This window comes from Mustela erminea, chromosome 17 (genome assembly GCF_009829155.1).
Source record: "Mustela erminea isolate mMusErm1 chromosome 17, mMusErm1.Pri, whole genome shotgun sequence".
Taxonomy (NCBI): domain Eukaryota; kingdom Metazoa; phylum Chordata; class Mammalia; order Carnivora; family Mustelidae; genus Mustela; species Mustela erminea.
The window spans coordinates 50,359,916-50,384,642 of NC_045630.1; the positions used below are offsets into that span (position 1 = coordinate 50,359,916).

A 24,727-nucleotide genomic window follows, 5' to 3' on the forward strand; every position below is an offset into this window, starting at 1 on the left:
TATTTTCAACCTTTCTGACATCACCCTTCTGCACATGGTTTCTAGCATAAAGCTTTGTATTTGGTTGAATCTCAATACATAGTTGTTCATTGAAGAAAGACATATACTGGAGTACTTTTGCCATAGATTTACATCTTGTTTTTTCATATTTTGTTGAAACTTATACATTTCTCTGTAGTAGGCAATGAATATTAAACTACCTTAGTGATACAGGATATTCAGTCTATGAGTGTCTAAATGTTACCAATGTTTTACTTCAGAAACATTCGAGATATTTTCAACTCTGGGGCACTTTATGGATGTAGTCAGATAATAGACTTTGAATGTACAAAAAAATTTTAGGCAAAATTCTATTCAGGGAAAAGTATGTTTACATTATCATAGGTCAATGAATTTTTTTTTAAATTTATTTTTTATTTATTTTCAGCATAACAGTATTCATTGTTTTTGCACCACACCCAGTGCTCCATGCAATCTGTGCCCTCTCTAATACCCACCACCTGGTTCCCCCAACCTCCACACCCCCCGACACTTCAAACCCCTGGTGAGGTCAATGAATTTTTGTTGAAAAAAGACTAAACTGTTTCCATGGAGAATTAGGAATCTGCACAAAAGGAGGAAAATGTCCATGGAGTCTCCAGTTCCTTGAGTATTTTTCTCAGGCTCTGTGATCATGGTTTGATCATTTTACCATTGGGACAGAGGAGACGGTCTGAAATTGAAGGTGATAAGAAAGAAGAAATGAATATTAAGGATGTTCGTATACTACAAATTCATTGTGTTTTTTCATAAAAAGGAAATAAGTGTCTTAATTGTTCTGTAGTACCAAAGAAAAAAAAGAAAAAAGGAAAAAAAATGAACTAATAAGACATAAAACCATAGCAGCACATCTTTGTCAAAGATATTGAAAATGTTGATAATAATTTCTGATGATTGTTTCTATTTCCTTGGCATTAGTCATGATCTCTCCCTTTTCATTCATAATTTTATTAAGTTGGATCCTTCTCTCTTTTCTTTTGGATTAGTTTGACCAATGATTTATCAATCTTATTGATTCTTTCAAAAAACCAGCTTCTGATTTCGTTGATGTGTTCTGTTGTATCCCAAGTTTCTATGTCATTGATCTCTGCTCTAATCTTGATTCTTTCCCTTCTTGTGTGTGGGATTGGCTTAATTTATTGTTGATTTTCCAGTTCTTTAAGGTGTAAAGAGAGCTGGTGTATTCTGGATTTTTCAATTTTTTTGAGGGAGGCTTGGATGGCTATGATTTCCCCCTTACAACTGCCTTTGCCACATCCCATAGGTTTTGGACCTAAGTGTCTTCATTCTCATTGGTTTCCATGAATTGTTTAAGTTCTTCTTTAATGCCCTGGTTAATCCAAAAACATTCTTAAGCAGGGTGGTCTTTAGCTTCCGAGTGTTTGAACTCCTTCCAAACTTTTTCTTGTGGTTAAGTTCCAGTTTCAAAGCATTGTGGTCTGAGAATATGCAGGGAATAATCTCAATCTTCTGGTATCAGTTGAGTTCTGATTTGTGACCCAGTATGTGGTCTATTCTGGAGAAACTTCCGTGTGTGCTCGAGAAGAATGAATATTCTGTTGTTTTAGGGTGGAATGTTCTGTATATATCTATGGGGTCCGTCTGGCCCAATGTGTTGTTCAATGCTCTTGTTTCTTTATTGATTTTCTGCTTAGATGATCTATTACTGAGAGAGACATGTTACGATCCCCTAGTATTAGTGTATTCATATCAATATGACTCTTTATCTTGATTAACTGTTGTCTTTTATAGTTGGCTGCTCCCATTTTAGGGGCATAAATATTTACAATTGTTAGCTCTTCTTGGTGGATAGACCCTTTAAGAATGATGTAGTGTCCTTCTTTATCTCTGACTACAGTCTTTAGTTTAAAATCTAATTTATCTGATATGAGAATCATTACCCCAGCTTTCCTTTGGGGTCCATTGGCATGAAAGATGCCTCTCTATCCCTTCACTTTAAGTCTGGATGCATCCTTAGGTTCCAAATGGGTCTCTTGTGGACAACATATGGATGGGTCCTGTCATTTTATCCAATCTGCACCCTGTGCTGTTTTATGGGAGCATTTAAGCCATTCATGTTGAGAGTGATTATTGAAAGATGTTTTTATGGACATCATGTTGCCTGTGAAGTCCTTGTTTCTATAGATTGTCTCTGTAAATTTCTGTTCTATGACACTCTTGTGTTCTTTCTTCTTTTATAGAACCCCCCTTAATATTTCTTGTAGTGCTGGCTTGGTGGTCACATACTCTTTTAAACCTTGCCAGTCTTGGAAGCTCTTTATCTCTCCATCCATTTTGAATGTCAACCTTGCCATATAAAGTATTCTTGGATGCATGTTCTTCTCATTTAGTGCCCTGAATGTGTCTTGCCAGCCCTTTCTGGCTTGCCAGGTTTCTGTGGACAGGTCTGCTGTTATTCTGATGGACCTTCCTCTGTACGTAAGGAATCTCTTCCCCCGAGCTGCTCTCAAAAGCTCTTGTCTAAAATTATGATTCATCAGTCTTGCAATCAAGTGCCTTGAGGTCTTTCTAGATTCCTTCATCTTGGGGGGTGATCTTTCTACCTCTAGGAGGTGAACACTGGTTATATTCTCCAGATATTGAAAATGGGGATAATGTCTATATAACTATTTTTAGAATTGATTGAAGTAAAACCTGCATACTTTGTGTTTCATCATCTCTTTAAAAGCTATTACTATTCATTACTGTAGGAGCAGAATGTCTATTTATCTGAAAGTTAAGATGGATGTTCTCTAAGGTATCACTGAATAATTCTACAATTCTATGTCAGCGTTTCATCATGCATGATTAATCTTATCTTATTTCCCCAGAGGCTAGTGTGGCCTCTTGTGTTCCAAGGTAACTATCAACAAAAAGGTATAAACAATAGCACAGAGTATTGCCCTGGTAGATAAAATCATCTTTCCTCATAGGTCTGATTTCTAAACTGATTCACCTTGGGACTTTGTTATGAGTTGGGTGGGTGGGGAGAACTTTTTGCCAAAATACATTTCCAAATTAAATGAATACATTAGGCTATTTAGGCTGGGCTGGCGGGGGGAGGGAAGGAGAGCAAATCAATTTATAAAAATGACCGTGGCACAATTATTCATACATACACAAACATCTTAATTTCTTAATTTCAGCTCTTGAGTTAAAACATTAAAGACTTAAAGACTCTGATGCAACAGTTTGTATTGAAAATGCTTTCTTGGTAGTACTACATTATTTGTGGATGCACCATTAATTCACATACGGACTACTAACTCTACTCAAATGCCAGAGATTCTTGTTGAATTACTTCTAGGTCATATGCATCGTTGTAAATAATTATATAAGTAAAAAGTAGCTTATCATCTGTCTGGGTATGAGTTAAATTGATAAACCTGCAGTAGTGGAGAAAATTGTAAACTCTGAGAACCAATTTATGGTTATATTCGCTGAGATTGTTTAAGCTCATAAATTCATCTCTCATTCCTATCCTTAACCCTCTCCATTTTTACCACCAGATAGGAAATGTTGTTAGTCCTGCTGGGATGTCTAGAAACTTCCTCATTGAGGACTCTGGAGGAAATCTTTACTTGAGGATGACAATGGCTACTGACTTCCCTTTGAAAGATATTATGATAAAGCAAAAATTCAAAATTCACAAATAAGATGAAATCTGATATGTGTTTTTATTCAAATGCTCTCCTTTTTAAAATGATATTTTAAAATAATATTGCCTTAGATAGCCATTCAAAGCTGCTTTTTTAAAAAGGAGGATCCATAGATGTTCAATGAATTCTGTTTTTCTTTCCACTGGCCATGCCCTCTGGGAGTAGAAACTGTGTGCTATTATGATTGGCTGTTTCTAAATTCATGTAGAACAATGACTTTTTAGATTACTGATACATTTTTCAATTCTTTGAACTTGAGTGACCCATGTAAGAATTGAATTAATAATTTTCTGTGGCTACTTTTGTTTCAGACCGTCATTCCAAGTGTTTTTTGCTAAATATATTAGTCATGGCTGAAATTCTTCCATCTATGAAATTCCATCTCAGGGTAATTCAATGAAGTTATGCCTATTTTAGGGCTGTGATGGGGGTGCCTGGGTGGCTCAGATGGTTAAGCGTCTGCCTTTGGCCCAGGTCATGATCTCAGGGTCCTGGGATCAAGGTCCGCATCAGACTCCCTGCTCAGCAGGGAGCCTGCTTCCCTCCCACCCCCCAACACCTGCCTCTGCCTACTTGTGATCTCTCCCTCTCTGTCAGATAAATAAATAAAATCTTTAAAAAAAAAAAAAGGGCCGTGTTGGTGGGTAAAGTTTTACATTTTAGCTTTGGTGTGAATGACTTTGCCATATTTGGTAAGGAAGGATAAAAAGAACCTTGGTTTACCCCTCCTTTGATAAAGAAAACAAATGAAAAGTTTAAAAAAAAAAGAAAAAGGAGATCCACTCAAACTGATTTTACTGAATTGGAGGCTCTCTCTTTTAGGGTTTTAGAGCTGCACACTCTGAGAGCACACATCATTTGTCCTCACATACCTTGTATGTAGGGTTACATGGTGTCCTACTCACTTAAATCTGATGAAAGTCTGGTGACCCAGCAAGTAGACTGGCAGGAAAGAGTTGTTTCAAGACTTCGTCTGGTGCTTTTATATACTTCATTCTGGACTCTGCTGCTATTTCTTTACCCAAGAGTTATGTAAACGGAATTTTAGAACAATGTCAAGGACTGAATTTCTACATTTCTTTCAGTTGAGATAATCCTTGAGAAAAATGTTAATCAAACTGAGATTGAGTTTGTGATATTACTAATCAACGAATAGTAATGAAAGTATATAGTATAGGTAGAAAGATATTAATTATTTTGTAGAATAGTTTTATTATAGCAGAGCTGGTTATAAAATCCAACTAGGAGGATTTCCCTACTGACTTCCATTTTTAAGTGAGTGAAATGTTTTCACTTATATCTCTTGAAATATAATGAGATAAAAATTGAGCATCTGGTAATGTGCTGGTGACAGAGCAGCTAATGTGACTTTTGTTTATTAATGTGACTTTATTAGAGTGCTACTGGAAATTTTGTCTGTAGGATATTGTAATTCCAAGTTAGCAGTTTATTTTGTTTCGGCAGTATGTTGCCGTGTCTCATTTCAACCATCAACTGTTTCTCTGTTCTTCCTTTCCTTCTTCTTTTGTTTATATTCTGTTTCAGAAATAGTCAAAGCTCTCAAGATTTTTCTCCTTTGACCAAGAGTAAAGGGACGAATAGGCCCAAAGCAAAATCAGATTTTACCCGTAGGTCCTGTGTTGGCTTGGCTAATGACCAAGAGAGTGGCACCCACACCGTGTGTTTGGATGTTTCCGCCCAGAAAAGATATTTTACTCACTGTTGTGACATAGTATCTACACTATCTGAGATTTATTTCTTTGAATCTAGAAGGACCTTCAAGTCTGTTAATGAAATGCAGTTACTCCTGGAAGGAGTAATTTGTTTGTTGTTTTATCAATAGCAACAGCCATGGGCTGGTGATATGAGCTGAAATCTTTGAGATTAAGACACTGTAAGAAAGGGGAGGTAATTGGGTTGAAGGACAATTTTTATGATTCCTTTATGAATGTTGCAATTGAAAGTTTTCAATTAGATTTTTTTGGATGGATGGGGGAAAAGAAAAAAAACCTGGAATGTGTATAGCTTTCTTTCTTTCTTTCCTTTTTTAAAAATACATATTGTTAGATACTTTTTCAAGAATATGTGGCAGAAAATGAAATAAAAAGAGTCAAAATTATTTCAGCTATCTTACAGTTTAAGGGTTTATCCATTTTATTGCCTTTAAAAAAATTTTAATTATTTATTTATTTGAGAGAGAGAGAGAGAGAGAGAGAGCTCAGGAGTGGGCATATGCCTGCATGTGTGAAGTGGTGGTGGGGAGGGACAGAGGGGAAAGGGAGAGGGACAACCACACTCTTGGCTGAGCACGGAGCCCAACACAGGATTCATCTCATGACCCTGAGATTATGACCTGAGCTGAAAATCTAGGGTAGGATGCTCAACCGACTAAACCACCCAGGAGCACCTATTTTATTGCCTTTTAAATATCATGTTACAAAATGAGAAGTGAGAGCTACTCTGCTTGGAGTAAATGCTCTTATCAATCTGATTTGGATTTACTTAGAGTAAGTGTTGACCACGGTTGATTTCTTCAGAGGATTGTCTGCTTTGATTTTGCACTGGAACCTACTGGGCCAAGAAGCTTAACTAATACTTTCCCAGTGTGTTATAATTCTTTGTATTTCTCTTGCTAGTTTCCTTAGTCATTTACTTGTTGGAAATCGAAAGCACTTGGTAACCATGAAAATAATCTGATCACAGTCTGCCTCATGGGCTCAGGTAGAACAAAGGAGAAGGTGATTATGTCATTTTTGGGAATCCACAGATGAGATTTGTTTTTATGTGTACATAAGGAAAATAATTACCTGAAACAGATTACTCACCTGCGGGAGTCTTTAAACTTATCTGAATAGAAGAGTCTATTCTAGGAGATCTAAAATTTGGCAATCACCTTGAGTTGTCACTTAAATGGTCATTTCCCTAGTTCCTGATTTACGTAAACTACTACCTCTTGAAAAGTTAATTTCATGTGGGTTTCCCACCTAAAAATTAGCTTTCTTAAAAGGGACTGAAGTTTATTTTTTAAATCAAATTGTTGAGTTACATGACAATAATTTTTAATTTTATTGTCATTTGTATGTATTTGTATTGTATTGTAATTTGTAAATTTATTGTCATTGTGACTCATGACTAATACTGGAATTTAAGTATCTAACTGAAAAGGAATGTGGAAATTCTGGCTAAAAATAGGTTTTAAAAGAAATGCTATAGTGGTAATAGTGATGATTGCAGTGGTGCTTGTGCTTGGAAAAACAATATACAAAAGCAACATTTAAATAATTGATATTTTTGGTACACAATTAATTTAGAAAAAAGTTTTCAGATTTTATAAAAGCATATCATTTAGAGTTAAAATAAAAGCTATTTTTTAAAAAAGTTTCACCCGTTATAGATCTCAAAATGTCTTTATTTAAGCCCACTTTTCTTTAGAAGGGGGTGTGGGGAGGGACAGGGGAAGAGGGAGAGAGAGAATCTTAAGCAGAATTCACACACAGCATTGAGCCTGATTCAGGGCTTGATCTCACAACTCTGAGATCATGACCTAAGCTGTAATCATGAGTCGGATGGATGCTTAACCGACTGAGCCACCCAGACACCCCTAGCCCACACTTTAAAGTATATTTCTTTAAATAAATAAATTATAAATATTTTGAAAAATCTGTCAATTGATATTAATATCAGTGTATTAATAGCTTGAGGAAAATTAATAGTATTGTTATTTTATAATATTCTTGATTTTAATGTCCATTTCTTAATGTTATAGGGCAGATGTCATTTTTATAATAATTTATAGTTTAAAAAGTTATAGCCAATTATCTTTTTAGGCATGTCTAGTTTATCTTGTTTCAATTGTGGGATGCACTTAGACTCCAAGTCTGATTTTTTCTTGAGTATACAGCGAGATTCCCTACATTTGAATCTGAGCTTTAGCACTTTATATCAGTATGACTTTAGACAAGTTTAACTGTGGCTAAATATTCTCATCTGCAAATGGGTTGACAATAGTATTCATTTCATTGGCTTATTGTGAGGAATAAATGAATTTATTGTGAGGAATAATGAATTAGTGAATTTCCCTAAGCTCCTGATACTCTGCCAGGTACATAATAAAAAAGCATTAAAAAATTATCATTATTTGATTATAAGGAATGTATTACTAAATAATGCTGGATTCAGAGAGATATGGATTAAATTCCTAATCCTAGACTTATTAATTAAATGACCTTTGGTGGGATAATAAACCTGTTTGATCTCAGTCTTATCATAAAGGTCTAATGGGATTATTGTGCTGGGTAAGTTTATCTCATGTAACTTATTAGTACATGTTATGGCATATATTAGATGTGTGTAAACAGTAGATCAGAAAAGAATGTAGTTAAGGCAGGGGGTAAAATAGTTGCAGATAACTAAAATACTGGATTAAAAAATCTATATGAAGACACTGGAAGACATTGAAAAATAAATAGAAACCTGTGACTGGCAGTGTTTGGAAAGCCTGTAACAGGAATGTGTTAAGAATCGCATTTGCAGCTTTTGGTCCCAGAGTGAGGTCCAACTCAAGCTGATATGGCTGTGGAAGATGGTGGTAGGAATACACTACAGTCTTATACTACAGGAAATGAAATCAAGATCAGAGTTTGGGACTGAAAGCAGCTAGAAATCTAAAGGAAAAGTCTGGCAGCACAAAACTCTTCCAAATAAGACACAAATTCAGAGCATAAACTGTCCAAATCCATGCTTGACTGCTGAGCCACATATGTAGAGACAAGAGGCTTGATGAAAATTAAGCAGATGCTAGAGCGAAATCTGAAATATGTAAGTATATATATCTAGATCTGTGAATTGGGTTCTTTTCTTAACTGAGTGCAGTTTTCAACTGTGCACAGCACAGGTGATAGAAAGCTAAAGCTGGATGGATTGGAAGTATCATGATCTAGAACTCTAAGGCAGTAGAGCCACTGGAAAATAGAGAAGAGTCCCTAGAACAAGAAATCATAGAGTGTGAGCCTTTTCCCTGTCCAGATTTTTGGCTTATCAGAGAATTTTGTAGCAACAGGGAGTCTTACAGGGTTCAGGCTAAGAAACCACGGGCTATGTACCATAGTGCGTAACTAATTTTGGTTGAATCCAAGCAAGTTAACTGCATAGTAAAATAAAACTCCAATAATTCCTGGAAGAACAAACCAGAACTGTGAGTAACTATGCCATATTATCTACAATGCCAGTTTTCTTTTTTTTTTTTTTTTTAAAGATTTTCTTTATTTATTTGACAGAGAGAGAGATCACAAGTAGGCAGAGAGGTAGGCAGAGAGAGGGGGGAAGCGGGCTCCCTGCTGAGCAGAGAGCCTGATGTGGGGTTTGATCCCTGGACCCTGAGATCATGACCTGAGCTGAAGGCAGAGGCTTAATTCACTGAGCCACCCAGGTGCCCCTACAATGCCAGTTTTCAACCAAAAATGTATAAAATGTCCAGTGAGGCAGGAAATTGTGGCCCACCCTTGGCAAAAAAGGCAGCCAACAGAAGCTGACCCTGAGTTGGCCCAGGTGTTGGATTTACTAGATAAAGCCTTCCATGTAGCTTTTATAAATACATTTTAAAGATTGAAAGAAAAAAATGGACTCCTGGGTGGCTCAGTCATTTAAGCATCTGCCTTCGGTTCAGGACATGGTCTCGGGGGTCCCAGGATTGAGCTCCACTTGGGGCTCCCTGCCCAGGGGGAGTCTGCGTCTCCCTCTCCCTCTGCCAATGCTTGTGGTCTCTCTTTCTCCCCTTAGCTCTCACTCAAATAAATAAATAAATAAAATCCTTAGAGTTTATACAACTCAACAAATCCAAGGCGAAGTAAACAGAGAGAAAGTTACCCCAGAGCACTTCATAGTCATGAAGTATAGGGACAAACAATAGTATTAAGAATGGAGGTTACATAACCCAAAACTAATGTAACATGGTATGTCAACTAATGTAATATTGTATGTCAACCATACAAAGACCTTCAAAGAACAAAAAAAGAAAAAATGTTAATTTTATGAAGGCCTTTACCTGCTGTTTTATAGTCCTTCCTAAAGGTTAAGAAGCAAAAGTGAGGAGCATAGAATCATAAAAATACTCCCAGCCCTAACACTGTGAACTAAAAAAAAAAACAAAAAAAACCCCCAAAGATGCTACAAAATATCAACAAATACTATGGAACAGAACAAAGCACTAATTAAAAAATAAAGAATGGAGGGTACCTGGAAAAAAAATGGAAAGCTGAGGATAGATATCAATTTGCATATATGCTATTTTCTAGTTTCCCTGGTGTCCAAGCTAACTGACATTTGCAAACTGACATTTCCACACCTAGGGTGTGGAACACCAGAAGGCTAATTGCTTTGAGCTCATCACCCCATTTACGTCATGTATTAATTAGCTAAATTTAACTCCTCTCTTTCTCTGTATGTTAATGTATATATGTGTGTATATATGTGTCTGTGTATGGGTGTGTTTGTATATTATTGGTAGACTTTAGGAATTGTAATGCTTTCTTAAATTGTGGGGGAAATTATATGTGTCTTTGGTATGTAAATATAAATTATGACATATATTTATATATATTTCTTCCATAATTTAAGAAGTCATCATAGTCTCTAAAGGTTACCAAAAATACAACTCTTCTAAAGAAAGTTTGATGTTATTAGTAAATATTAAAATATGTGAAGGACTGATTAGCTATTATTTTAATGTAATTATATGACTTGGTATAAAAAAAGCCATATAAGTACAAATCCTGACAATAATATAATAGTTTGTTTGTATATATAACCTAAAGTTATAAATGCACTGTGAGTTTTTTTCAATCTATGAAACTAGTACAGCAATATTTAAACATATAAAAAATATAAAATATTTAAAATTTAAATATTTAAAAAACATTTTAAATATTTAAATATTTTTAAAAATCAACAGGAAAATATTTAGAGAAATATAAATATTTAGCATGTTTAGAATTTCTTACTAGCTTTAAATTCTTTTCCTAATAACTATTTAATATTGCATTGTCTTTACAGGATACTGTGCCAGACTCTTGGTGGGTTTGGAAACTATTAAATTGTGATTTTTGTTTTTAGGGTTGTTAAACTTATCATGGGAAAAACATGTATTCAAAACAATTAGGAAAGTTCAAAAGTATGTCTAGACAAGAGTTTGTTTCAAACAGGGAGTGCTTGGAGCACCTGGATCAAAACTACGAGGGGCACTTATTAAAAACAGATTTCTTGGCTCTATCCTCTACCTATTGAATGCCAATCTCTTGAGGTGTAGTTTTGAGGTTGTAAAGTTTGAAAACGCCCCCAAATGATTCCAGCACTCATCAAAATGTCAGCATTGGTGATTCTAGAATGGTAGGGCAGTGAGAGGATCCTTCCAACTGGGACTGTTTAGTGGTCAAGATGGTGCTTTACCTGGACCGCAAGTGAAAGTTTGGATTTTAAGAAGTTGAGATGAGGGGCACTTGGGTGGCTCAGCCAGTTAAGCTTCCGACTCTTGATTTTGGCTCAGGTCATGATCTCAGGGTCATAATCTCAGGGTCGTGAGATCGAGCCCTGTGTCAGGCTCAGCACTGAGCATGAACCTTCTGGGGATTTTTTCTCTCTCTCTCTCCCTATGTCCCTCCCCCACCAAACGAATAAATAAAACTTAAGAAGGAGAAGAAGGAGAAGGGGAAGTTGAGATGAAGATGAGGGTATTCCAAAAGGATATGGGATGTGAATAGCCTGAAATTTTATCTTTTTGTGAAAGAGTGAGTCACAAGTACGATTGATATCCAGTATGATATAGTCGAGGGATAAAAGTTTTTTAAAATACTGGAAGATTGGGTTGGTGTCCTACTGAAAGAGCCTATAGTTTCTTTTCATAGATAAAAAAGGAAAGGGTATTTTATACCTGCTAACAAAAGCCTTCAAGGATAATAAAAGTAGTTTTAGAACTACTTAAGCACCTTTGTTTTCAGTAGCTTCTTTCCCATCTAAACCTACACCATAAACTTTTGCTGTATTTGTTTCCTCTTTTATTTAAGATACTTTAAAATAAATACTAACCACCCTATTTATCCCAGATACCTCTTACATAACCATTGTACTATTATCGCACTTAAAATTCATCTGATTTTCTCATATTACTGAATGCCCAGCTCATATTTTTTTTTTAAAGATTTTATTTATTAATTTGACAGAGAGAAATCACAAGTAGATGGAGAGGCAGCCAGAGAGAGAGAGAGGGAAGCAGGCTCCCTGCTGAGCAGAGAGCCCGATATGGGACTCGATCCCAGGACCCTGAGATCATGACCTGAGCCGAAGGCAGTGGCTTAACCCACTGAGCCACCCAGGCGCCCCTGCCCAGCTCATATTTAAATTATCTCCCCTGTTACACCACATTGTTTTATACAGCTGCTTTTTTTCCTCCCCCAAAACAAGATCCAACTAAGAGCTACTCCCTGTACTTGGTTCTGAAGTTGCTTTTTAATCTAGAATACTCCCCTCTCTGCCAAATTGCTTTCCTTTTTCTCTTGTTACCTACATGGTAGCTTTTGAATTGTGACCATCAGGATTGGAGAGATTTTGTCTTTTTCCCATTTAGCCATTCAGTTATTCATCCATTCTAACTTGTTTTATTTATATTTTTTATTTTAAAGATTTTATTTATTTGACAGACAGAGATCACAAGTAGGCAGAGAGGCAGGCAGAGAGAGAGGGCGAAGCAGGCTCCCTGCTGAGCAGAGAGCCAGATGAGGGGCTGGATCCCAGGACCCTGAGATCATGACCTGAGTCGAAGGCAGAGGCTTAACCCACTGAGCCTCCCAGGCACCCCCTAACTTTTTTTTTTTTTTAAAGAATTACTTTTTGAGCCACTTTTGTGTGCCCACTGCATTTAAAGCTGGACATACAACAGATTAACAGTTTCTTCCCTATGGTACATCAGGAATTATTTTGAAGGAAACATTGTTTTTCTGATGAAAATAGAAGTACTGAGAATGTCATAAAAAATACAAGCACGTATGCATCCACATACCCACATGCTGAACAGATCACGGCAAACTTTCAGAGTATAATTTTTGTTTATTAAAACTCTTTGTCAGAGTTTATTATACATTGCCACAACATTTCAACTGCAAGAGTCAAATGATGTGATTTTCTAAGTTTGCAGCTTAAAAACAGAATCTTGCGGTCAGGACTAAGAATGTGATGCCTCTAACTTAGGCAACTAGATTTGGAATCTAGACCAAACAAGTAATGCACAAGAAGCAAGGCTCTTTCGAAAATGAACATCATACAAACCCAGTTCTGTTCCAAGTGTGGGAAAGTATCAGGAAGCTGGGAGATTTTCTTCTGTTCTTGGAGCCTTTGCTGAGCTTATGAAGAAAATCCAGTCGAGGAATCCTGGCAGAGAAGATGGCAGGGACTGATTCAGAAGAAGTTTATTTTTGCTGTTAAATAATCTTGTTTTCATATAAAAACATTTTTCAAGATGTTCAAGAGTGCTTAGGCCTGTCCTGCACTTCCCGTTGGACTGGGAGCTCTTCTACCCCTCACGCATCTGGACTTTTGTGCAGCTGCCTCAGGAATGGGCAATGGGAAACCTTCCCTGGGAAGGTTTTTAAAATTGGAGCTGAGAAAAGTAAACCCGTCTCTGGACGGGTTTCTGGAATTTAGGCTCTAAGGCTTGTGATATGTCAGCCCCATGTTTCCTGGCACAGTTTCAGAGAGGAGAAAGCCACTTTGCAAAAGAGAAAGAGGAGAGGGAGGCTGTCTTGAAGACGGAGGGAGAGAATCTGGTGGGGTTTGAGTTGTCTTTGGGTCTACTGTCCACTGAGGCTCCCCCAACTACCTTCCTGTCCTGGTATTTCATGAGGTACAGCCCTTCCCCACGCTTTCTAAGCATACTTGCCACTTAAAAGGTCCAATCTGAGTTGGGTTTCTGTCCAGTTGCTTTAGTTTCATCTAGTTCTCTCCTATTATTTGGATGTTAAATGCAAATTAACATAAATATTAGCCAACAATAATAGCCACGACTCCTATCATGCTTGCGACATGCGAGGCATTATTCTTCGCACTTCACCTATATTAACTTGTTTGAGCCTCAGAATGATTCTATGAAGTAGGTGTTGGCATATTTCCATTTTGCACAAGAAAGACGATGAAGTAATTTGTCCAAGTCTATATATATATGTAGGTATGGGTGCCGGTATGGTCTGGCTCTACATGCTGTAACCATTATGCTTCTCTGCTTTGATCCTTCCCTCCTACCCTTCCGTTCCACTGTGACTGCGATGCCATCTCACCATTTTTCAATGAGCCAATGAAATGCAAGGGGCTGGTTTGAAGGCAAAGCCCTGTTTCATAAATTTCTGTGAGTGTGACCACCATTGCGTTTATTCTCCTCCTCCACGCGGACGAGGTCTGTCACCGCTCACCTCACAGAGCTCTGATACAGACGGTTCAGTCAGGGAGGCGCAAGGATGAACGGGGCACAAGAATTCACGCTGAAAGCAGTGCCAAGTGCGTCTTCTCAGAAAGGTAAACTCATCATCTAGGAACTAAACTCCAGTAGAAGATAATGTTCTCTGACTATCTGGGACTACTTGGTTCCAGATTAAGACATTTCCTGAATTGCTTAGAGCTATTTTAACTTCTCAAAAAGCCCATCAATTTCAGTCACGTGCCCACACGCACAAACACACACGCGCGCGTGCAAGCACACACACACACACACACACACACACACACAGTTAGCGCCTCCCTCTATCCCTCAACAACTGGGAACTGTCACAATTCATGCATCACCAGACACAGGCGATGATGCCACTGATGTCTTCAAGTAAAACCTGCAGGATCTTGTCTGTATCTTGTAGCCAGACCTTTTGTTGCCTGATCGATTACATTATTTCATGTGACGCTCCCTATAGAAATCATTCTTCAATTTTTATAAGGTCTTTATTTTAAAAAATATGATCATTAAAAATTTGTTTCAAACAATTCTGTTCCTTGAATATCAAAGCGTTTGGACTCCAGGGAAATATTCTGATATTCACAATTTAATTGAAGGTGTAATGGCTGAAAATTTTTCTTTAGAAGTGATCTTCAAGGAGGCATGCGTGTCCAGGAGGTGCGGCGGTGGGGGTTAATACTTAAGTTATTTTATGAGCTATTGAGAAAGGGGCCTGACTGGCCTAGAACTTCTGTTTCACTGAATATTTGTCAAATAATTAGCGCCTTCTGTTCTAAAATGTCACGATCATAGTATACTAAAAGTTTATGCATAGGTATTTTATAGAGTGGCTTTTTATTTTTTTTTTAAAGGTTGTCTGTGAGGAAATATCTGTAGAGATCCTTCTCTTAGTTAAGCTTCATCAAGACTAAGGTTTTTTAATGTAAGGCTATGTTAGAATTACTCCCTACAATGAGTAGAGTCAGTGATAGGATTTATTGTGTAGAAAGTAAAAAAAACAAAACAAAACAAAAAACAACAGGACTTTAGGGAATAAGATGATTCCTAATCAAAGCTGGAAGATAAGGACCCTGCTGAAATTTGATTAAGATAACCAAGGTAAAGCCTGAGGTGTTTAAATATCATTTACATACAAAAAATCTGCATTTACGTGGCAATTACATGGCAACCTAATTGAAGAAAGAATTTTTGAATAGAAGGATTGCAAAGGGGAACAAGGAAGTTTTTAGGGGTTGTGGGTAGAAATGTTCATTATCTTGATTGGCTTGATGTTTTCTCAGTTGCATCAATGGGTCAAAATGCACTTATAAACACACTTAAGTGTAAATTTTACACTTCAGATGTATGCAGTTTATTGTACACCAATTCTACCTCAATAAAGGTGTTAAAAAAGAAGCAGTAGTTAAGGACCTGAATCATAGTGATGCTTTGAGTAAACTGCTCACCCAGTGAGTTTGACCCAGCAACCAATAGGCCTTCACTTTACCATCAGGCCTAGGAAATGAGCCACGCTATGCATTAAACAAGAGAGATGTTTATCAGCCCCACAAAGAGGAACATTAATAAGTACACTTAGTAATGCAGTGGGAGTTCCCCAAGAAGGATATTTTTCAGAAGCACTGCACATAAAGTTTGGGGCTGGGGGGAAGTGAGAGATTCTCCAATCTGAGGGAGATGGATTTAAATTTTAGTGACTTCTCCAGGAGAGCGCAGCTATTAATCGGAACAATGAAGAAGGCAAGTGCTTTGGGAGAAGGGGTCAGCGAGCTGCTCTTGAAGTCTAGGTGAGCTTGATGATGTGTTGCTGGAATGAATATTGGGGAAGGGCCTTAACGCCTTCAGGGGGATAGGGGACCAGGCATAGAAGCAAAAGAACAAGAAGTGTATGGACAAGACATTTAGTGCAAAAACAGAGATGGAGAAGAGCAGTGAGGAATATAGTTGGAAACGTTTATCTTAAATGAAAGAATAATAAATGGAATGGATTCTAGGATTCTAGAAGGTGGATAATTCTTTCCTTATCTGACAGAGATCACTTTCTAGTCAACAGTTCATGTTACCAAATAACATATGCGCACAAGTGTCTGAAGATAAGGAGTTTTTGTTTTTTACTTGAACAAACCAAGCAGTAACATACTATGTAATACTTGTATAAATATTACATATAAAAAAACTTAAAAACATAGTTTCTGGCTTATGTTTTTAAGATTATTCAAAGGGTCTCTAAGAATATGATTTTTTGTTTTGTTGTTTTGTTTTTTGTTTTTATAATGCACCAATTCTCTTCCCTTATATAGGTTATATAACCTTTTATAGGTTACTATAAACTCTTGGTTTGAATTTAGTGCCGGGAAGTTCTTTTTTTTTTTTTTTTTTTTTTTAAAGATTTTATTTATTTATTTATTTGACAGACAGAGATCACAAGTAGGCAGAGAGGCAGGCAGAGAGAGAGGAGGAAGCAGGCTCCCTGCTGAGCAGAGAGCCCCACGACGCAGGGCTCCATCCCAGGACCTTGGGATCATGACTTGAGCCAAAGGCAGAGGCAGAGGCTTTAACCCATTGAGCCACCCAGGCGACCCCGGGAAGTTCTTTGAAAGGTTGACATTTTTCTTTCTAGGCAATTGACATAATGGCAGACACGTAATTTACTATTCTATGTATCATTATTGGACCTTATTATGAGGTTATACAAAACTAAATTTGAATTTTAGTGGCATCAATGTGTTTTCTTGTAGTAAAAATTTTGCATCTTTTTTTTTAGACATCTGGAAATTTTCTGCTTTCCTCTGTTATATCTTTTCTCGTAATCTATTTTAAATTCTTTTGGAAAGAGGAGGGATATAAGTCATTTGACACATAAAAGTAATTTGTGTATAAATGTAAAAAGTACACTTATTAATATAAATTTAAGTTTGCTTAGTTAGCATGCAGGGCCACAAGCATTATGCATATCTTTAAATGCTAATCAGCTGAACATTGTCTTATGGCATATGTGATTATAGGATTGAATTCTACTCATATTTATGAATTATTTAAAATTCCCAAGGTAAACTGTATTCTTATAACAAAACAAATAGAGCCAACATTTATTATCTGTTTATCTCTGAATGTATCGTTTCCCTTGTTTTTTAGAATAACCGTGGGGAGTAGAAAATACCCATGAGAAAATTGAGAGAAAATTGTCTAGTATCTTACAGTTTAGGGCACCAAGTTTGTTGCATTACACTTTAAATGGAGCCAAGATTATTCACTATTTATACCTTTGTGGAGAGACAGAAATTGCTTCCTATCATCATTTGTTCAGAAACAGAAGACATCTGGTAGAAGACTGTGTTGAAATCGTTTGGCTGGGGAAAAAAGTGAAAAAAAAACCCATCCATTTTAAAAGCCTGCCAGATGGTTGAAAAGAATGCCTTTACTGATTGGTGGGACAATTTTTCTTAACTACTGGGCTGTTTCTGAGAACAAAATGCTCAAATGAGCAGGGAGCTTCAGAAAAAAGCACAGCCATACACCACAATGGCTCAATAGGAGCTTCCAAACTTTTCAGTCCTCAACGAAGAACACAGGTTTTCTGAGTAAAAGGAGAATAGCGTACTTCAGATTTTAAACTCCAAATCTTGGTAAAATACACTGTTACTAAATTTTAAGGACCAAATTGTCACTAGTTTTCACACTTACCTGAAAGGGAATGTGTCCTGAGAATGAATAACCAAGCACACAATTATCTTTTTTTTTTTAATTTAATTTAATTTTTGTTCAGTGTTTCAAAACTCATTGTTTATGGACCATACCCAGTGCTCCATGCAATCCATGCCCTCCTTAATACCCCCCACCAGGCTCACCCATCCCCCACCCACCACCTCCAAAACTCTTTGTTTCTCAGAGTCCACAGTCTCTCATGGTTCATCTCCCCTATGATTTCCGCGAACTCACTTCTCTTCTCCATCTCCCAGTGTCCTCCATGTTATTCCTTATGCTCCACAAGTCAGTGAAATCATATGATAACTGACTCTCTCTGCTTGACTTATTTCACTCAGTATAATCTCTTCCAGTCCCAACCATGTTGATATAAAAGTTGGGTATTCATCCTTTCTCATGGAGGCATAATACTCCATTGTGTATATGGACCACATCTTCTTTATCCATTCATCTGTTGAAGGACATCTTCGTTCTTTCCACAGATTGGGGACAGTAGCCATTGCTGCTATGCACATTGGGGTACAGATAGCCCTTTTTTTCACTACATCTATATCTTTGGGGTAAATATCCAGTAGCAAGCACACGATTATCTTTGATTGAAGTTCCTTTCAGAACATTTTGGGATGAGAGTCCTTTCCATATGCAACTTTGGTTGATGTTATACTTGTATCATCCTAGATTGATTTAAAAGGGAGAATTGCTTTACAAAGAAGAAGCTGCTATTTTCCTTTATCTTGGACTGAAAAAGAGGCATCTTACTGTGCTTTTTGAAAGCCTTGAATCTAGGCATTGTTTGCTGGCTTTCTTCTCTCTTAGATTTCAGCTGCTCTGGATGCTTTTCCAGAAACATCCAGACCTACCCATGACCTTCTCTATGGATCAGGGCAGGGCCAGAGTTTTGTAGTCAGAGCTAGCGTCTAGTCTTTGTCTTCAGGTTACTGCTATGTGCCTGGGGAAATTACCTAGTCTGCCTAAATTTCAGTTTGGCATGGAGTTGTTTTGAGGAATAAATGAGAAAATACTATGTTCAATAGTCAGTAAGGGGTCTCAGTAGTAATAAAGATGGTCATTATCTGCCATAATGACAAACATCCATTCTTCCCTATTTACCTTCTCTATTAAAATACATAAATATTTCTAAATGTTTCTAAATCTCTAAGTACGGTTTCTTGTTCCTATCTGAATCTCTTCTACGAAGGCACAGATTTAAGGGTCTGTCCTGTCTTTGTTATGCAACATTGTCTGTGTGTATCTTAGCTCGGGCTACCATAAGGCAATATCATGGACTGGGTGGCTTAAAAATCAGAAATTTATTTTCTCATAGTTCTAGAGAATTGGAAGTTGAAGATCAAGGTGCCAGCATTGTTGGTTTCTAGTAAGTGTTCTGTCCTTGGATTGCAGATGGCCACTTTCTCACTGTGTTCTCACACATAAGAGGGAGAGAGAGAGAGAGAGACTGTCGGGTATCTCTTTTCCTAAGACATTCATGCCATCATGAGGGCCCTACACTTACGACCTCATCTAAACCTAATCACTCTCAAAGGTCCCATCTCCTAATATTATCACATCAGGGATTAGGGCTTCAACGTATGAATTTGTGAGGATACAATTCAGTCCACAGCAGTATCTGAGTACAAAGACCTTCTTGTTTTACCTTTGTAAGTTCTTGGTGCTCAGTGCAGTGTTTTCCAAGGCAACAGGAAGTTGAACTTGTGCTTTGGCCTAATTAAGTGACCAGTTCAATCTTTGAGCTTCTCAAAGTGACACAGGAGCTCTGCCAGTACGAACTATACACTGTAAGGCTGAAAAATCCTGAGGCCATAGGGTCACATGAAAAAATAGGACACAACCACACTTCCTTTGGTGGTACTTCAGGGAAATGATTTGAGGTGGGACCACCGATGTGTGTCGGGGTTGGGGAAATGTTCCCTCTGGTAGTCAGTAGAATGTAGCAGTTAACAGCACAGACCCCAGAGCTCAGATGGCCTGAGTTTAAATGCCAGCTCTGCCACTTCCAAGCAGTATATACCCTTGGGCCTTAATTTTCCCTGTAAAATATCCTGTAAAATAAGAATAATTATAGTATCTTTCTCAGAGGATTTTTGTAAAGATTATAGGACACATACTCATTCACACACAAACACGCATGCACGTAGAGTCTCTCCCTCTCTGTCTGTCTCTCACTCTGTGCTTAGAGCAGTCTCTGGCACACAGTAAGGGTTGCAGAAATGTAATTATTTTTAATATTATGTGTTTGGGGAAACAAGACTTTGAATATGTGTCCTTGTCATCAGCTTTCCTAAATACCTACAGGAGGGACCAGAACTTGGAATGCTGGGATCAGGCTGACTTGAACTGATGAAGTACACTCCATTTTTGAGCATCTCTCATCTTCTAGTCTCTTTGGACAAATGAGAAGGAGTTAGAGTCCAACTCTAGACTCTATGATAAAAGCGAATATATGGTTTTCTATTTTACTTGTCAGTGAACGGATTAGGGTATATACACAACTGAGGTATTTATCCAGGGGATAAGCCTTTGATTTCAATTTATTCTACCTTTTTGAGCTTTGTCTTTTTTTTTTTTTTCTTTTCCAAGAATTTATAGAGGCAGGATAACTCTAATTACTGGTGAAAATATGCACTGTTATCACTTCATATTGTTAGTCAACACATGATGGGTACTTACTTGCAGAAGGAAAATTTTGAGATGGGGAAAGATAAGAAGCTTGATTTGGACTATTACAAAAGTTTGTGTTGTACTGATAGGTCTGATTGTTACAGGAGTGTGTGGACAGCCAGGGAAATGGAAATACATACTTGTTGCTATCCCATGTGGTTATTTCTGTACCTGATTAAAAATCTGCCCAGCAGAATCTGTACACTATGTGATTATGTTTCTAATAGCAAGAACTACCTTTCATTAAACACGGAAGCTACCTTTCCTCAGTAAATAGTTACGTGCAAGCATTTTATATACATTGTCTTTGAAAAAAGACATTTTAGGGGCACCTGGGTAGCTCAGTCAGTAAAGCATATGCTTTTAGCTCAGGTCATGAGGACAGGGTCCTAGATCAAGGCCCAGATTGGGCTCCCTGCTCAGCGCGGAGTCTGCTTCTCCTTCTTCCTCTGGCTCATGCGTGTGCTCTTTCTCTCTCTGTCAAATAAATAAAATCTTAAAAAAAAAAAGAAAAGAGACATTTTAGTTGTGCCAGGATATCTTCCCAGAATATAGGGGGTGGATTTTACTTCACTTCTCTGACTTCTGTTAAACTGTGGCATTTAGTTAGTGTCAGGTCATTGGGAGAAACCCTCCATAATGAATTTACCTGTCACCATAAATTTACACAGAAGTACAGACATTTCCTCTGAGGAAAGGACTCACACCAATGCCTTCCTTCTGCAATTCAGAAGTGTTACACATTTTTAATTGACATATGCAAACTTCATTATAGTTTGCTGGTAGAAAAGAGCATTGAGGATCCTGAGAGTGAATTCATCTTGACCAGAGTGGATGAGACTAGTGGATGAGGTTCAGCCCGAGGGTCTGGAGATTGAAGGGAAGTGCTGGTGCTGACTGGGAAGTAACTGACACTGGAAGTACACAATTCTAGTCAAAACACTCAAACCTGAGAGTAGCGTGTGCACGTGCATGTGAGTGTGTGTGTTGAGAGAGAGAGAGTGTGAGTGCGGAGGGTCACAGGGAGAGGGAGAGAGTGAAACTTAAGTAGGCTCCGTGCTTGGTGTGGAGCCTGACACGGGGCTAGATCTCATGACCCTGAAATCAAGAGTTGGAGGCTTAAACGACTGAGTCACCCAGGCACCCCAGCAGTGTCTGTGATACTAAATCAAAGACCTTACCACATTTGGCACGAGGTCTGTTTTGTCTGGAGCACTTCTGTTTGAAGCTACCTTATAAAGAAGGTGTATTTATCCAGCTTTGTTGAGAGCTGACCTTTGCGACACCTATTGGTGAGATCCAAATTTCGGCCGTCAGCCACGTGGAGAGAGTGACAGGAGTCGTATGCCAGATCTAGATCCTATTCTGACAAGTTCTGCTTCTGGACCTTGTAATGTCCAAGGCAGGAACTCTGATTTTGAGTGTTTATAAAGTTGCCTGGCTAGGCTCTGGGAAATATTTTCAGATAGTGTTCTGTTACTTCTTATATCCTGAAGAAAGATACCTTATTTGAGACATCATTTTAAATGTCATTGTTATTTCATTTGCCTTCAAGGATAATTAAAATTCAGTCTATTTTTAAATTGGAGTGCCATTGTAATTCACATTCACTGGTTTTGGCAAGCATTCTCCTACTGTTAATGATTTTCCATTTACTTACTTGGTACTTTCCAACACAAGAAACAGAAAAAGATTTGGTATTAAATAAACATGTTCTTAAGTCACATGTATAGCAGGGAAAAAAAATCAATGGAATATTTAGGTAAGTGAAGACTTTGAAATTGGACTTGATCAATTTATAATGGATAATGAATGAGACAATTTAAAGGTGGACAAATACCAAAAATGAGACAGATGACTTTTGGTCCATAACAAAGAGCTTTTTGGTATTGATGAATTGAGGAGGTCTGCATTGACTTTTTGCCTGTGACCTTACAGGAGTGATAAAAACTGAGAAGATAAGCTAGACATTAATTATGAGTGATAGTTCCAGATATTAATCACAAGCAACTCCATTTGGAATTTTTTTTTTTTTTTGGTTATTGATTTGGATTTAGTGATGGTGTTTAGTTAAATATTTTTTTAAAGGATTATTTATTTATTTATTTGTTTGTCATAGAGAGAGAGGGCAAGTGAGCCCACAAGCAGGCAGAGCATCAGGCAGAGGTGCAGAGAGAAGCAGGTTCCCTGCCGAGCAAGGAGCCTGATGTGTGACTCGATCCCAGGACCCTGGTATGGTGACCTGAGCCAAAGGCAGTGGCTTAACCAACTGGGCCACCCAGGCATCCTTAGGTAAACATTTTTATTGTTATGTTACTTTACCTATTAACTGTCTCAACATTTTGGCTTAATGTATTTAAAGATTAACTAAAATGAATTCCAGGAAGCTGAAATGATGATGACTGGTTTCCATCTTGATTATGATATGTAGCGTTGGATAATTGAAAGAAACTTAAGAAGTTGGTTTTATAAAGAGAATAAATAAAAATATTAACTGTCTCCTAAATATTTGATTGGAAATCATAACAAATGTTAATATTGATGTGGGATCACTGAGCACAATGGCCAAGAAAGAATTCTTGAGAAGTTGTAGGGAGCACCTTAGTTTATTTAAGTAGCACAGGGACAGAACCTGTAGGCAGAAAGAGCTATCCTTTTGTCATACAAAGCTGGTGGTTATATGCTCAATGTTCAAGGAAGAGAGGATGTTCAGGGAATATCAGATCATAAATGTCTTCTTTGAATTTCTACTCATGAAGCTACTTTCACAAGATTTCTCTGGTGCTTAACATTCAGTTCTGTATTAATTATTGGTGAGACGGGCAGGCAGCCAGGTGACCCTGTGAGAATGCAGCAACCAGCACATGTTTGATCCTTATTGGAACTACACAGGCTATAGGTCAGCCTTCAGGGCTGAAGGTGAACATTTTTCTGCTTCTATCTCTCATCAATATAAGTGCCTTCAATTAACTGATTAAAATTCTTCTTATTTTTGAATTATCAGATTTTATGTAAGATTAATAAAAAGTATAAGAAAGTTGAGCTGTGATGTGGTTACGGGATATTATGTACTCTAGGTCAAATGTTCCTTTAAATTCTTAAAACAGCATAAATCTGACTCGTCAAGAAATCAAATGTGCTTTTCTGAAAAATGCACTATTATTAGATTTTTAAAAGATATGAAACTATTTAACTTCTTTCTTCTGGCTATCGTAAGGCATTAAAACCAATTTTATGTCTTGATGTTTGATTTGTTCTGTTTATCTCAGATTACTTTGACTAGTAAGTGAAGGAAATAAAAGGAAAGTCGTGTTCTAGAAAGAATAGAAAGCAAATGAGGTCAGTGAACATGAATAATATCTGTGAACAGAAATATGTAAGATATCAGTTTTATATTTTATGGAAATATAAAATGGTGGTTATAGTTACAAGTCAAATCATTACAGTAAATTTTCTATATGTTTTCTATGTTAAAAATGGGTAAATAATAACTTTTTACAAAAGTCTCACTGATGTTGTTACCTTTCGCATAACTGACAAACTCAATCACCAAAATAAAGAGACCTGTAAAGTCAAATAAGAAGGACTTCTGGATAACCAAAAACAGTAACACAAAATCCACATGTACTCTTTTATTTTGCACAAATCTCTTAATTATAGATGAGCACTCCAGCTGTCACTTACAGGCATTATCCTTCCATTTTACACTCAGAACTACCCTTCTCTTTTTAATCCATCCCTCAGAAGGTTAGAAATGGGAAATCAAAGCAGAGGAGAGTGAGAGGTGGTGGAGGCACATAAAACACCTTTGGTAAAAAAGCAATCCCTAGAGCTAAGCAGGGAAATCATCATCAGCATTATCTATCTGTGATGACATCTCTCTCTCTCTCTCTCTCTCTTGTGCTTTAGCAATCATCTATAGATCTTTGATAATTTTCTGTATCAACTTGACTAGGTCATGGTACTCAGATATTTGATCAAACACTGTAGATGTTCCTGTGAAGGTATCATTTAGACAAGATAAATATTTAAATCAGTAGACTGTGAGTAAAGCAGATTACCTTCCATAATGGCGGGCTTCACCCAAACAACTGAAGACTGTAAGAAAAAAAGACTGATGTTGTCTAAGGAAGAGGAAATTCTGTCAGTAGACTATCTTTGG

General features: G+C 37.3%; 1 long non-coding RNA gene across 1 annotated transcript; it reads right to left on the reverse strand.

Moving 5' to 3' along the window:
* Window positions 1-451: 451 nt before the first annotated feature.
* Window positions 452-12,689, reverse strand: LOC116576035. The gene is made up of 3 exons (XR_004280032.1): window positions 12,677-12,689; window positions 9,087-9,091; window positions 452-541 (listed from the first exon to the last, which is right to left on the reverse strand). It is a non-coding gene; the product is annotated as an uncharacterized LOC116576035 (long non-coding RNA).
* Window positions 12,690-24,727: the final 12,038 nt, after the last annotated feature.